The sequence below is a fragment of the Sciurus vulgaris genome (assembly GCF_902686455.1).
Source record: "Sciurus vulgaris genome assembly, chromosome: 10".
Lineage (NCBI taxonomy): Eukaryota > Metazoa > Chordata > Mammalia > Rodentia > Sciuridae > Sciurus > Sciurus vulgaris.
Window position 1 is genome coordinate 19,297,951 of NC_136470.1, and position 12,399 is coordinate 19,310,349.

Genomic DNA, 12,399 nt, shown 5'->3' on the forward strand with positions numbered 1-12,399 from the left:
TCTTCTTGTCATGAAGCTTAAGTTCAAAACCTGCTTAACCTTGAGATACTGTTCAATATTGAAGTGGAGTGGCTGAGTTAGTTTCTGAAAAATTAATTGGTTTTACTTTATTCATGACACTTTCCATTATATGAAATGAAATTGCTTATTTCTCCATATGCCAAAATATAAATAAAAGAAAGAAAAATGAAATGCCAGCTCTATGAGAAGAACTCTATGTTATGATTAAAGTGTTTGGTCTCTACATCCAGAAAAGTTTCTGGAACATAGTAAATCTGTTTTGTGAATTGTGGGCTGGCAGGGAGCCAAAGGGCATGCTTGGTATGCCTGGAGAAAAACAGGAAGCTGTTACAATTGGTTACATGTATGCTTGAGCTCCTGATTGCTTGACCTTTAACAGGATTGGGTGGACATATCTTATCGAAATTGCTTATGCATGAGACTGCTTATATATTGAGGGTGAGACTGCTTTTTGGGGGTTGTTGTTGTTGTTGTTGGGATCTGAATAAAGAAGAAGCTGCTTCATGACAATCTGAGATGTATGTGTCTTTATGTCCCGCTGGATGGTGACATTTGGTGGCCCATACGGGGAACAGTGAGCGCTCAGGTAAGTAATAAAGGAGAAAATGTTTTACTAGCACAGTCAACTAGCAGTCAACTAGCAGGTTTCCCTATTCGAGGAAACAGTGGCCTTAAGGTACTAACGGAAGGCTCCCCTAGTGAGGGAACTTAACAAAAGGCTGTCCCAAGAGATAGCAAAGGACATCCTGTAGTAAATGAATGTGTGTAAGGTGTTAGTTGTGTTTATATTTTTGTTACTTTTTCTTGTTTGGTTTCTGTTTAAATTTCACGGATTCGCATGGAAGGCTCTCTTAACGCCTTCCCTCTTGGTACTTTGCCTATATGGACATTAGTTTGTTTCTGTCTGACTTCCAGGGAACCACAATTTCAAGAACAGCTAAGAGAAGGGGAAGAGATATTAGAAACTGTAAAAGAAGAACAATCAAGTCGAGCTTCTGAAAGAGAAAGTAGATGTTCAGACTCTGAACAGGGATGTGACTCTGAAGAACAGGAACTATCTGAGACAGAGCTAGAAAAGAAGTTCTCTTAGTGGCATTTAGCCCCTACCACACCGTGCCCTCTGGTGTATAATCCAGGTCACTACTCTTTTCCATGTTGTAGGGGCGCACGTACTTGCTGTACAAGGGCAACCCCCAGACAGTGGGCTGATGTAGAATTCCGATCAGTGTTCCCAATATTCCCAGTATTTGAAGATCAAAACAATCAGAGATATCATCAAATATTAGATATAAAATTAGTGAAACAGTTAAAAGAGGCATTTATGTCCTATGGAGTAGAAGCTGCATTTACCATTTCTTTATTAGAGAATGTTGCAAGTCAAAATCTTACTCCGACTGATTGGAGTAATTTAGCAAAAGCATGTTTATCTGGGGGACAATACCTTATGTGGAAGGTGGCCAACCAGGAGTTATGTTCTGATACTGCCCGACGTAATGCAGTTGCAGTTGCGGGCAATCCTCAATGGAATCTAGACATGCTGACAGGCCAAGGACCATATGAAGGGCAAGGTAATCAGATTAATTTCCACCCTGGTGTGTATCAACAAATTAGTGCTGCTGCCACTAAAGCTTGGAAAATGCTTTCAGGTGCTGGTGATCTTCAAGGACAGATATCTAAGGTTATTCAAGGCAACAATGAACCCTATGCTGATTTTGTAGACAGATTGATTCAAACAGCAGGACCTATATTTGGAGATGTAGACCAGGCTATGCCTTTAGTCAAACAGCTTGCATATGAGCAAGCAAATAAATGGTGTAAAGAAGCAATAAGACCTTGGAAAAACAAAGACCTTGGAGCCCACTTAAAGGCTTGTAGGGATATTAATGAGGCTTTTATTCAAGGTCAGGTGATGGCTGCAGTGCTTGCACAGGGACTTAGAGGCGATGTCAACTCCCGCCCAGGCCAACAGTGTTATCGGTGTAAACAATATGGACACATAAAAAAGGACTGCCCCCAGGGTCCTGTGCCAAAATTATGTCCCCGATGTAAAAAAGGGAAACACTGGGCAAGTGACTGTAAATCAACTAGAGACAAAGATGGTAATCCTTTACCTCCAAAAAACGGGAATCAGGGCCCCCGGCCTCGGGGCCCACAAATATACGGGGCTATGCAGTACGTACCTCGGACCCATTACCCCTTGACTCCCCAATTAGACAAACAAGAGGAAGTGCAGGATTGGACCTTTGTGCCTCCGCCAGAGCAGTATTAGGTGACATTAACTGGATTAGACCTTACCTTCACTTACCCACCTCAAGTTTGGGCCCCCTGTTTGACACTCTTAAGGGTGATTCTGATCCCCTTTCTAAGTGGGTGCTTACCCCTAAGGCTCGAACAGCTCTCAAGCTTGTTGAAACAGCTATGGAAAAGGTTCATCTTGATCGTATTGACGTAGCTAAGCCTTTATCATTCATTGTCTTGGCCACAAATAAGTTACCCACAGGAGTGTTTTGGCAAAAGGGTCCTATTCTACGGGTTCACATGAATTATGTCCCTAACAAGGTCTTATTCTTGTTTACTGAATTTGTGGCAGAATTAATCCTTAGGGCATTAAAAGTATCCCTTTCCACCTTTGGGTCACATCCCTTGACAATAACTACTCCTTATACTACTGATCAGATACAATATCATATTAATAATTCAAATTCATGGGCTATAGTCTTTACTAGTACTTCTGCTATGTTTGACAATCATTTGCCATCTGATCTTCTTCTCCAATTTTGGAGTCAACATCCTATAATTTTCCCCAAAGTCACCCGAAAACAATCTGTTATAGGAGCTACCCTTATATTTACTGATGGATCAAAAAATGGTACGGGTGCTATTACTGTAAATAATGTTACAGAAACATTGCTGTTTAATACTCTATCTGCACAACAAACAGAACTATTAGTAGCTATAGAAGTATTCAGAACCCACCATGAGCCCTTTAACCTATTCTCTGATAGCAAATATGTTGTAAATGCTATTCAAAATTTAGAATTAACTGGTCTGCTCCCCCTCACTTCCACCACCACTAAGTATTTACAATCTTTACAAAAACTTATTTGGGATAGAAAAAGCCCTTTTTTTTATTGGGCATGTTTGGGCTTATACTGGTCTTCCAGGTCCTCTAAGTTTACACAGTGATTTAAAAGACATGGCCACCAGAGACCCACATATCTTTATTGCACTTGAAAATGCAAAAAATTTTCATTCCAAATTTCACATAAATGCTTCTACTCTACGTTTATGTTATCAGATTACTAAGGCAGCAGCTCAGGACATAGTCAAGTCTTGTGCTAAATGTGCTACACTTATTCCTAACCCCTCGTTAGGAGTAAATCCAAAAGGGCTTCAGCCCAATCATATTTGGCAAATGGCTGTAACTCATTATTCAGAATTTGGAAAACTACAATTCATCCATGTGTCAATAGATACCTTTTCAGGATTTACTATGGACTCTGCTCATGCTGGAGAAAAAACCAAAGATGTAATAACACACTGTTTACATTCTTTCTCCATCCTAGGGGTCCCCAAACAAATTAAAACAGATAATGGTCCTGGATATAGGTCCCAGGCCTTTAAACAATTTTGTTCCACCTTTGGTATTCAACATGTCACAGGAATTCCCTATAATCTTACTGGACAAAGCATTGTTGAGCGTGCCCATTTAACACTTAAAAACATGCTTTATAAACAAAAAGGGGGAATAAGGGCATCATATAGATCCCCAAAAGACAAATTATCTGTTGCCTTGTTCATTTTAAATTTTTTAAATCTCAATTCTGAGGGCTGATCGGCTGCTGACCATCATTCAGAGCCTAATAAAAAACATCTACCTCGAGTGCTCTGGAAGGACATTCTATGGGGACAATGGAAAGGCCCGGATCCGGTGTTAATCTGGACCTGAGGATCTGTTCGTGTTTTCCCGCAGGACGCACAATCACCAATTTGGGTGCCTGAAAGATTGGTCAAGGCTTCCTCAATAGAAAACCAAGAACAACAAGAAGATGTGGAACTTCCTCCAACTGCTGTTGTTGATGATCCCTCACCATGTTAATGGAGGAGCCATTCGTTACCTATGGGGGATAGTAAAGGTGTGGCCTTGCCCTTTGCCCCTTACTAACTCTGCCAATCTATATCCTCCTATTCTTACCACTAATTCCACATTAGGGTTACCTACTATATCCTTTTCTCCTGACTTAGCACCCTTCCCAAATGGCTCCTACGACTTAGCAGGTTATGTGGGAACCTCCCCCCAAGTTTGGCTATGCTAGACCGGTAGTCAGAGACTGGTAAGAATCGTGAAGAGCTCATACCAACCTAAGACAGGGAATGAAGATATAAGCTTCATTTTCCGATGACGGGTAAGGATGTTGCTCTGTCATGGACAACGTAAGACAGGCACGGTCTTTTTATAAACAAACTGGGAGATGTGGGCTGACAGGGAGCCAAAGGGTGTGCTTGGTATGCCTGGAGAAAAACAGGAAGCTGTTACAATTGGCTACATGTATGCTTGAGCTCCTGATTGCTTGACCTTTAACAGGATTGGGTGGACATATCTGATCGAAATTGCTTATGCATGAGACTGCTTATATGTTGAGGGTGAGACTGCTTTTTGGGGGTTGTTGTTGTTGGGATCCGAATAAAGAAGAAGCTGCTTCATGACAATCTGAGGTGTACATGTCTTTATGTCCCGCTGGACGGCGACAGTGAATGAAGAAATAAATTTTAAGAACAAAGCATATACTCAATACTTATTTCTACCAAATTGAGCTATGGCCATATGCACATATACATATATATATAATGATTTAAATGTCCAAATAAAATAATAATAATAATAGAAGGGAGCTCAGTGGAGTAGTGCAAATGGATCTGGGGAGGGAGGAGGGAAGGGAAAGGGAACGTACTGGGAAACATCATGCCCATGCATGAATGTGGCGAAATGAATCCCATTCTTACATATAATTATAATGCACCAATAAAAAATAAATTAATATCCCACAGCTACAAAATACAAAAAAAAAAAAAAAATTTGTCCATAAGAGTGAAAACATATACCAAAGACTTTTCAGCTTCTGTTGTCCAACTAAATGCTTGATAAATCAATCATCCTATTAACTTGACTTTCCAATGCTATATGCTTCCATCAGTCAGTCATTCATTCTGACAGCCAATCCACATTTTTAATGGCATTTAGGTGCCAGGCAGGGAATGTGATATGGGAAGTGAACAAGTCAAGACCCTGTGAATCCCTTCCTCAGGGGTCTTAGAATCTAGTATGAGAGCAAACTGTATGTAAAATCCTACAGCGGCGGGATGATATTAGAAGAGTAGGGTCATGAAATGATAAGCCAAGGACTCCGGGTCTTAGGTTTATTATGAAGCTACTGTAGGGTGCAAAAAGGAAAAGTAAAAATATTAATTAGATTTTAGGAAGATCACACAAGATGCTCATCTATGCTAAGTACTGTACTGCCAGAGGGAATACATCTTTTTCAAAAAAGTGAGAATTCTTTGACTTGAGACTCATGTCTGATTTTCTTTGATTTTTAAAATTATACCAGTATTCCCTTTTCTTAAATATGTTCTGGCTACTCATTGTTCTTTGGTGAGTCTCTGTGTGATCATAATTTGCCTATTTCCACTTTGGACTGTCTTACTCTATTTATAACACTTTTTAAACATTTCATGTCTGGAGAATATTTTAAATATATTCTAGCTACTGACATAATTGAAATGAAATCCCAAGCTTTCTGAAATAAATGCCCACTTTGTAAATATTGACTGAAACAATTGCATAATCAAATTAAAACACATAATATTTCTTAAGTTTAATTTTAATAGGTTAATTCTATAAGTGTTTATAAACAAAGGAGGAGGTTTTATAAATTTAACCATCTAGAACTGTTACTTCTTTCAACTTTATTTCCAGTGACATAAAGTTGATATTTTTGTATTTAACTAGTCTAATATCTTAATATTAAGACAAACTAAATCAAACATTAAAATTTTTTTAACAAATTACTTTCTTCAAAAAAAAAACTTCACTTATCAGATAATAAAGCAGCAGTAGTTTTGGTTAAACAGAGTTGGGTTCATGCAGGTTGCGCGGTCACTTTTATCTTCTGCTGATCCTGAGTAGAAAGAGAGAGGTGATCCTTAGAATCTAGTCTGGAATTGATTATACTACAACTTCTTTCTTCTTACGTTTTTTGAGTGTGAAAATCAGAGCCCACCTGGAATACCAATTTTAAAAGATGAGGTCTCTTGCAGCACATTGTAAATAAAAAGCTAACTGATTGGGCTGTCGTGGATTTTTCTGGGTGACTGAGAATGGAATACTCTGAGGTATACTACAGGTAGTGATGTTATCAAGGAACAGGAGCGTCAGTTAATATCTAAAGAACAGATCTTGTGGCTTTTTTAGAAGTAACTTAGGAGTGGGAAGGTATGCACAAAAACAATATTAAGAGACTGTAACAACATCTGGGTGACATCTGCAGGCATACAAGAATATTCTTATATTTAATAAAAGGACTTCATGATTGAACACAAACACAAAATACTTTTAAGTACATAACACCAATACAGTTGTTGAACATTCAACTGCTAAATAACTATTCAAATCAAACAAATGTGGATGCTGTCACTCCGGGAAAGGGATATATGTCACTGTTTCTGTATTTATGATGCAAAACTCTTTTGAATGTATTTGTAATGAATGAATTTGCTTTTACGTGATTTACAATCATTCTCTCTTGGAGGAAAAGTGATGTGGGTATTGCCCTTGTCCTGCCTGTCATGGCAGACAAGGGCGTGTTTGTAGGACACTGCTAGGTTACTGAAGCCATCCTTAGGCACATGCATGTAATTGGGCCTAATGACAATCTGTTAAGATCTGATTTCTTCTTATTAAGCCCCTTTTCTTCTTCTTTTCTAAAATCTAAGAGTAATTTATTATCAAAGGGAGATAGGAATATTTTTTGCTATGCATTTTTACTATTTTAATGTCGGCATTAGTTTTTGAAATGTTTCATGGGTATATTGCTGTTGGAAGAACATTTGGAAACAGTTGAAATTCTTAGACCATTTTTTATGACAATATGTGATTAATTTTAACTTGGCGATATGTAGTACTTAAAAATGAAAACTCTCTGACCTCCCTTGTTGACCTTGAATCCTGTTTCTTGGGAATTGAGCAGTATTGGAGGAAACCTAATTTTTGTTTCATCTTATTTTAATATTAAACAAATACTTTCAAAAGATGAAGAAACAACATTTTAAGAAATACAATTGAAAAGCTTAATTACCTTTAATAATTATCAAGTAGCCTACGCTCACTGGTAAAATGGCCATGAAATACTCAGAATACAGTTAATTGTATTTTCAAAAGGAGAAATATCTTAGTGAAAAGATATTTAAAGTCAATTACCTGAGAATTCATATATGTTTGGTAAATTGATAAATTGATTTCCTGATCAGAGAAGAAACTACTGGATTTGTGTTCTCTCTTTTCCCCCATTGTTAATTTTTTCCTTTTAATTTCTTTTTTCCTTAAGCTTAGAGATTAATTATGATTTCTTGAATAAGATATCAATTATTGCTTTCTTAAGAAATGGTTACCTATTTATTGGAGGTTCACTTTCACATTGCTGGTGGAGTTGCAAATTAGTGCAGCCATTCTGAAAAGCAGTATGGAGATTCCTCAGAAAACTTGGAATGGACTTACCTTTTAACCCAGTTATCTCACTCCTTGGTTTATACCCAAAGGACTTAAAATTAGCATACTACAGTGATGCAGCCACATCAATGTTTATAGCAGTTCAATTCACAATAGCTAGATTGTGGAACCAACCTAGATGCCCTTCAACAGATGAATCGATAAAGAAACTATGGATTATATACACAATGGACTATTATTCAGCCATAAAGAAGAATAATATTACGGCATTTGCAGATAAATGGATGGAACTGGAGAATCAATTAGTTTTTAAAATCCTAGTTTTTATTCCTACATATTTTTTTGAAAATTTTATTTTTGCTTTTTTTCATTGCTTACTTTTCATATTCTATTTATTCTTGTCTCTGAGATAATTTCTGGTTTTTATACAGGGGGAACGTCCTACAGTAATTTGAACTGATTCCTGACTGCAGGTAAATATGACTTGGCACTTGATAGATTCAATCCAAACTTTGTAACAGAATATTGTTGACATTTCTCTCAACAATAGAAAAGTCATAGCACAAGCTTTTATATTAACACTCAGCTCCCTTTAACTACATCAGACTTTTTTTTACAATGGTACAATTGCATATAGAGAGGCATAAACCGTTGAGTGATTGTCGAGCCAGTGTTGGGATAGGTTCAAGATGGTGCTAGTGTTTGTTTTGGAAAATGAACTCCATGTAGCTCTTACCAAGTGCCCTTTGCTTGTGCTGTGAACTTGGATGAGTTCACTCTGTCAAATCTTCAAAAATGCAATTTTCTTTTCCCTCCCACTGTGCAGTAAACATTTATTTGTCATTGTCATGTGGGCCACCTGCCTTGCACTCCTTATTTAACAACGGCATTGCATGAAACTCCAAATGAGGACTTTGGAGTAGTGAGGTGAGTCAGGAGGGCAGGACAGACCAGGGTTGAGGAGTCTTGGTTTCAAGTTTGGCACTGTGAGAAAGCATGAAGTTACAAAAAAATGCGTGGAAATATCTGCTCTATCTACTACGTGATTTTTTAAGAGTCACGTGATAAAATTAAGATGAATATGCAAGATAACTTATAAAACTGACAAAACTAATCTTCGTGTTTGTGGCATGATGATGTTTATTGCAATCATGTGAGGAGAAGAAACTCAAAAATCCTTCTGAGAGCATATTCATCTTTGTTTTCCTGAGACAGCTGCTCCATTATCTCTTCATTTCTTCAGAATTATATTTTTATCTGGGAGAAAATATTGTCACTGTGTCAGTGAGCTATTGCTGTGTAAGTCACTTTTGTAACTAAGTACTTCAAACAGCAGTCACTTATTGTCGTATTTCTCTGGTCATGAGGGTGGGGTTTGGGTGATCTCAGCCAGGCTCATTCATGTATCTGTGGGTGAGAGGGTTGTTGGATGATTTAAACTGGCCTCATTTGGAGCACCTGGCACTGTTTTGCTCTCTTCTGTGTCTTACATCTCATTTTGGATCTGGTAAGCAAAGCTGAGCATGTCCATCTCAGGGAAAGAGCCCAAAGTCAGCAGTAGGCAAACCTACTTTGCCTTTCTATTTTGACTTTCTATTTCTACAAGTTCCTCTGAAGCTTCTACTGTGGTGTACCTGCTGCTATTTCCCTGGCTAAAGCAGGGGGTAGAAATTATACCCCTTACCAACTTATGGAGGCTGCTACAAAGTACGTGGCAAGGATGGAAATAGGAGGAGGGTGTTATGATTTGAAGTTTGTTTTTCACCTCTGAAACTCATGTCGAAATGTGATTGCCATCGCGATTGTTTTGGGAGATAGGGCCTAGGTGGAAGTGTTTGGATCTTTAACGCCTTTCTCAGGTAAGTTATCTCTTGTGGGACTGAATTAGTTACCAGGAGAATAGTTTGTTATGAAGCAAGGCTGCCTCTGTGTTTTGTTCTTTCCACACAAGTCCACTTGCCCTCTATCTTTCCACACAAGTCCACTTGCCCTTCTATCTTTCCACACAAGTCCACTTGCCCTTATACATGAAGCAGTATAAGGCTCTCATCAAAAGGAAAGATGCCAATGTAGCGTTGTGTTCTGGAACTTCCCAGTCTCCTGAGCCACGAGCAGCTTTCCTTTATAAATTACCTGGTCTCAAGTGTTTTGTTATAGCAACAGAAAGTGAACTAAATCAGTGAAAATGACAAATTGGAGGCAACCTTACCATCTACTCTAGTCACTTTTCTAGAGCAGCATGTTCCAAAGTGAGATAATTGTATGCGTGTGCATCCTATTGGTCACAGGTATTTAAAATATATTCATATATACTTACCACACATCTAATCTGAAATCAGGATATTACTTTGTTTTTCTTTTAAATCATTGTATTTAGAATACCAATCCCAAACCTTAGCTGCTGACACAGAAAACATTGCTAGTCAATACTGAGTAATAAACACTAAATATCTAGGTAGTAAAGTACATACACACACACACATACACACACATAAACACACACACACACACACACACACACACACACACACACACACACCACACTCACCCTTTCCAATCTAAACCATATTTTAGAATTTGTAACATCACTTTAACATTCTAAATCAAATCTAATATAAAAACATCAAGCAATATAATTCATAATACCTCTGTTTTCTGTAACCAATATTTTAAGTATATTTTCCTGTTTATTATAATTTATTGTATGATACATTGAATTAGTGATTCATATGATGCCTATCTAGCAGGTATTTTAGAAAAACTATAAATACATTATAAAATTTAAACTGATTTGAATTTTATTTATTTTTGCTAAATCATACATGTATGGTATTATCAGAGATCTTGCACTTTTTCACAGACTTACATTTGCAATTATAAAGTTATTTAAATATAATTAATAGTCTGTTTTAATAATTATTATTTCTTTCTTCCAAATGTATTCTTGTTGACATATATTGCATTTATATTTTAATGGACTTTGCAGAAGCTGATGTTGTCTGGAAGGAAGGGTTGATAAGTTTTCTTCATTGCATGCTTTGTCATATTCATGGTTGGTTCAGCCCAGTTGGAACTTTAATTTATTTGACATTAGCATGCTCATCATTTTCTTCTGTGTATGTGTGAAGTAAAAAAATATACTAGCTTAAATTTGAATTTATACATTTATACAAAGATTGTTTAAAATCAAACTACTTTTGGCCTATTTGAAGTATAGCAAAGATGCTTACTTAACCATTTAAAGGAGATCATTAAAATGCACATTCAATAAACATGCCAAAAAGTTCGCCTTTTTCCTTTTTGAAGCATGAGAAGTCAGATTTGTTTAAAGAAGTAATTGTTACCTGGAGTTCATTGGATCTAATTTTAATGTTTATCTGCCTGTGGTTTTATCTACCCTTGAGTCTGAGTTCCTGATTTTAAAAAATAAAGATAATATTTGCCCAACTTATTCCTTTTTGGAACCAAGTAGAAGTTGAGGAGGTATTTAGCATATCCCAAAGTAACAACTTAAGAACTTCATGTGGATAAACTTGAGTCAAGAGCTGGTGGCCACTTCTGGAAGCCACAGAGACCAAATAATAAGCTGGTGATTCCATTTTGGTAAAACCCTAGGGTACAGATGTCTGGCTGGTTGGGGACACCCTGAAAAGTTTTGTAGTGGAAAAAGAACTACATTCCTTGACTTTGTGACAAAAAAGGTACACTTATCAAAGATTGTTGGAGAGAAAGTTGGCAATCATATCTCTGAGCAAATAGTTTCAATGATAAAAATAGTGCTAGAAATCTCTCTGACAGTAGACTTAAGAAGCATTGGATGGAGCAGGGAATGAAGAATGATCAGCAAGAAATTGACCAGAGTTAAAGAGACCAGAAAGGGGCTGGAGGAATGTAGAAGAAAGAGGACATATCTGAGAGACAGTTCTGAGAGGATGAGAGCTTTTGATGACAGATTGCAAAAAGAAGAAAGAAGTGTCACAAATGTTTAGATTTTAAGTTTGAACACATCTAATGCATACACATGCACATTAATTTAAACTAATTTTGCACAGTGTTTGTTTAAAAGATCAATGTTACTGAGATGCAGTTTATAAGGAGTAAAGATAAAAATCTCGGAAATAGTCAATGGACAAAAATAGTAACATGGTAAAATAAAATGAAATAACTAGGAAAGTTGAAACTCAAAACAGACATTAGCCTTTAAAGAATTTAGCTTAATAACTATCCCAGTAAAGTTGTGGAAAAGTTACTTTTGTCATTTTTTTTATTCTATGATAAATGCTTAAGAAATCAGTGCCAAACTTTCAATGAATAAGTATTTTTTATTTGTAATCTTTAAAGAATTTTTTCTCTAATTATTTAAAATCTCATATACTATCACATTTATTTACAAAAAATAGTTATAAATGGAGATTTTACTACCTTCTATTTTTATATTTGGGAATTTTTAACTTATTTGAGTGAATAATACATAAAAAATGTGATTTGTGAACACATAAACAAGATGTAATGTAAAAGCTAAGGTCACAAAGGAAAAAGTCTTTCTAAAATGCTGTTTGATTTTGCACATTAGTTGAAAGGTTTGGGTAATACTACTACAAAAACAAATTATCAATTATTTTGGAAAACCAAACTCAAGTTTTAAATAAAAT

General features: G+C 36.6%; 1 long non-coding RNA gene across 1 annotated transcript; it reads left to right on the plus strand.

Moving 5' to 3' along the window:
• The first annotated feature begins 300 nt into the window (after positions 1–300).
• LOC306671001 lies at positions 301–4,121 on the plus strand. The gene is made up of 2 exons (XR_013766559.1): positions 301–607; positions 3,995–4,121. It is a non-coding gene; the product is annotated as an uncharacterized lncRNA (long non-coding RNA).
• Positions 4,122–12,399: the final 8,278 nt, after the last annotated feature.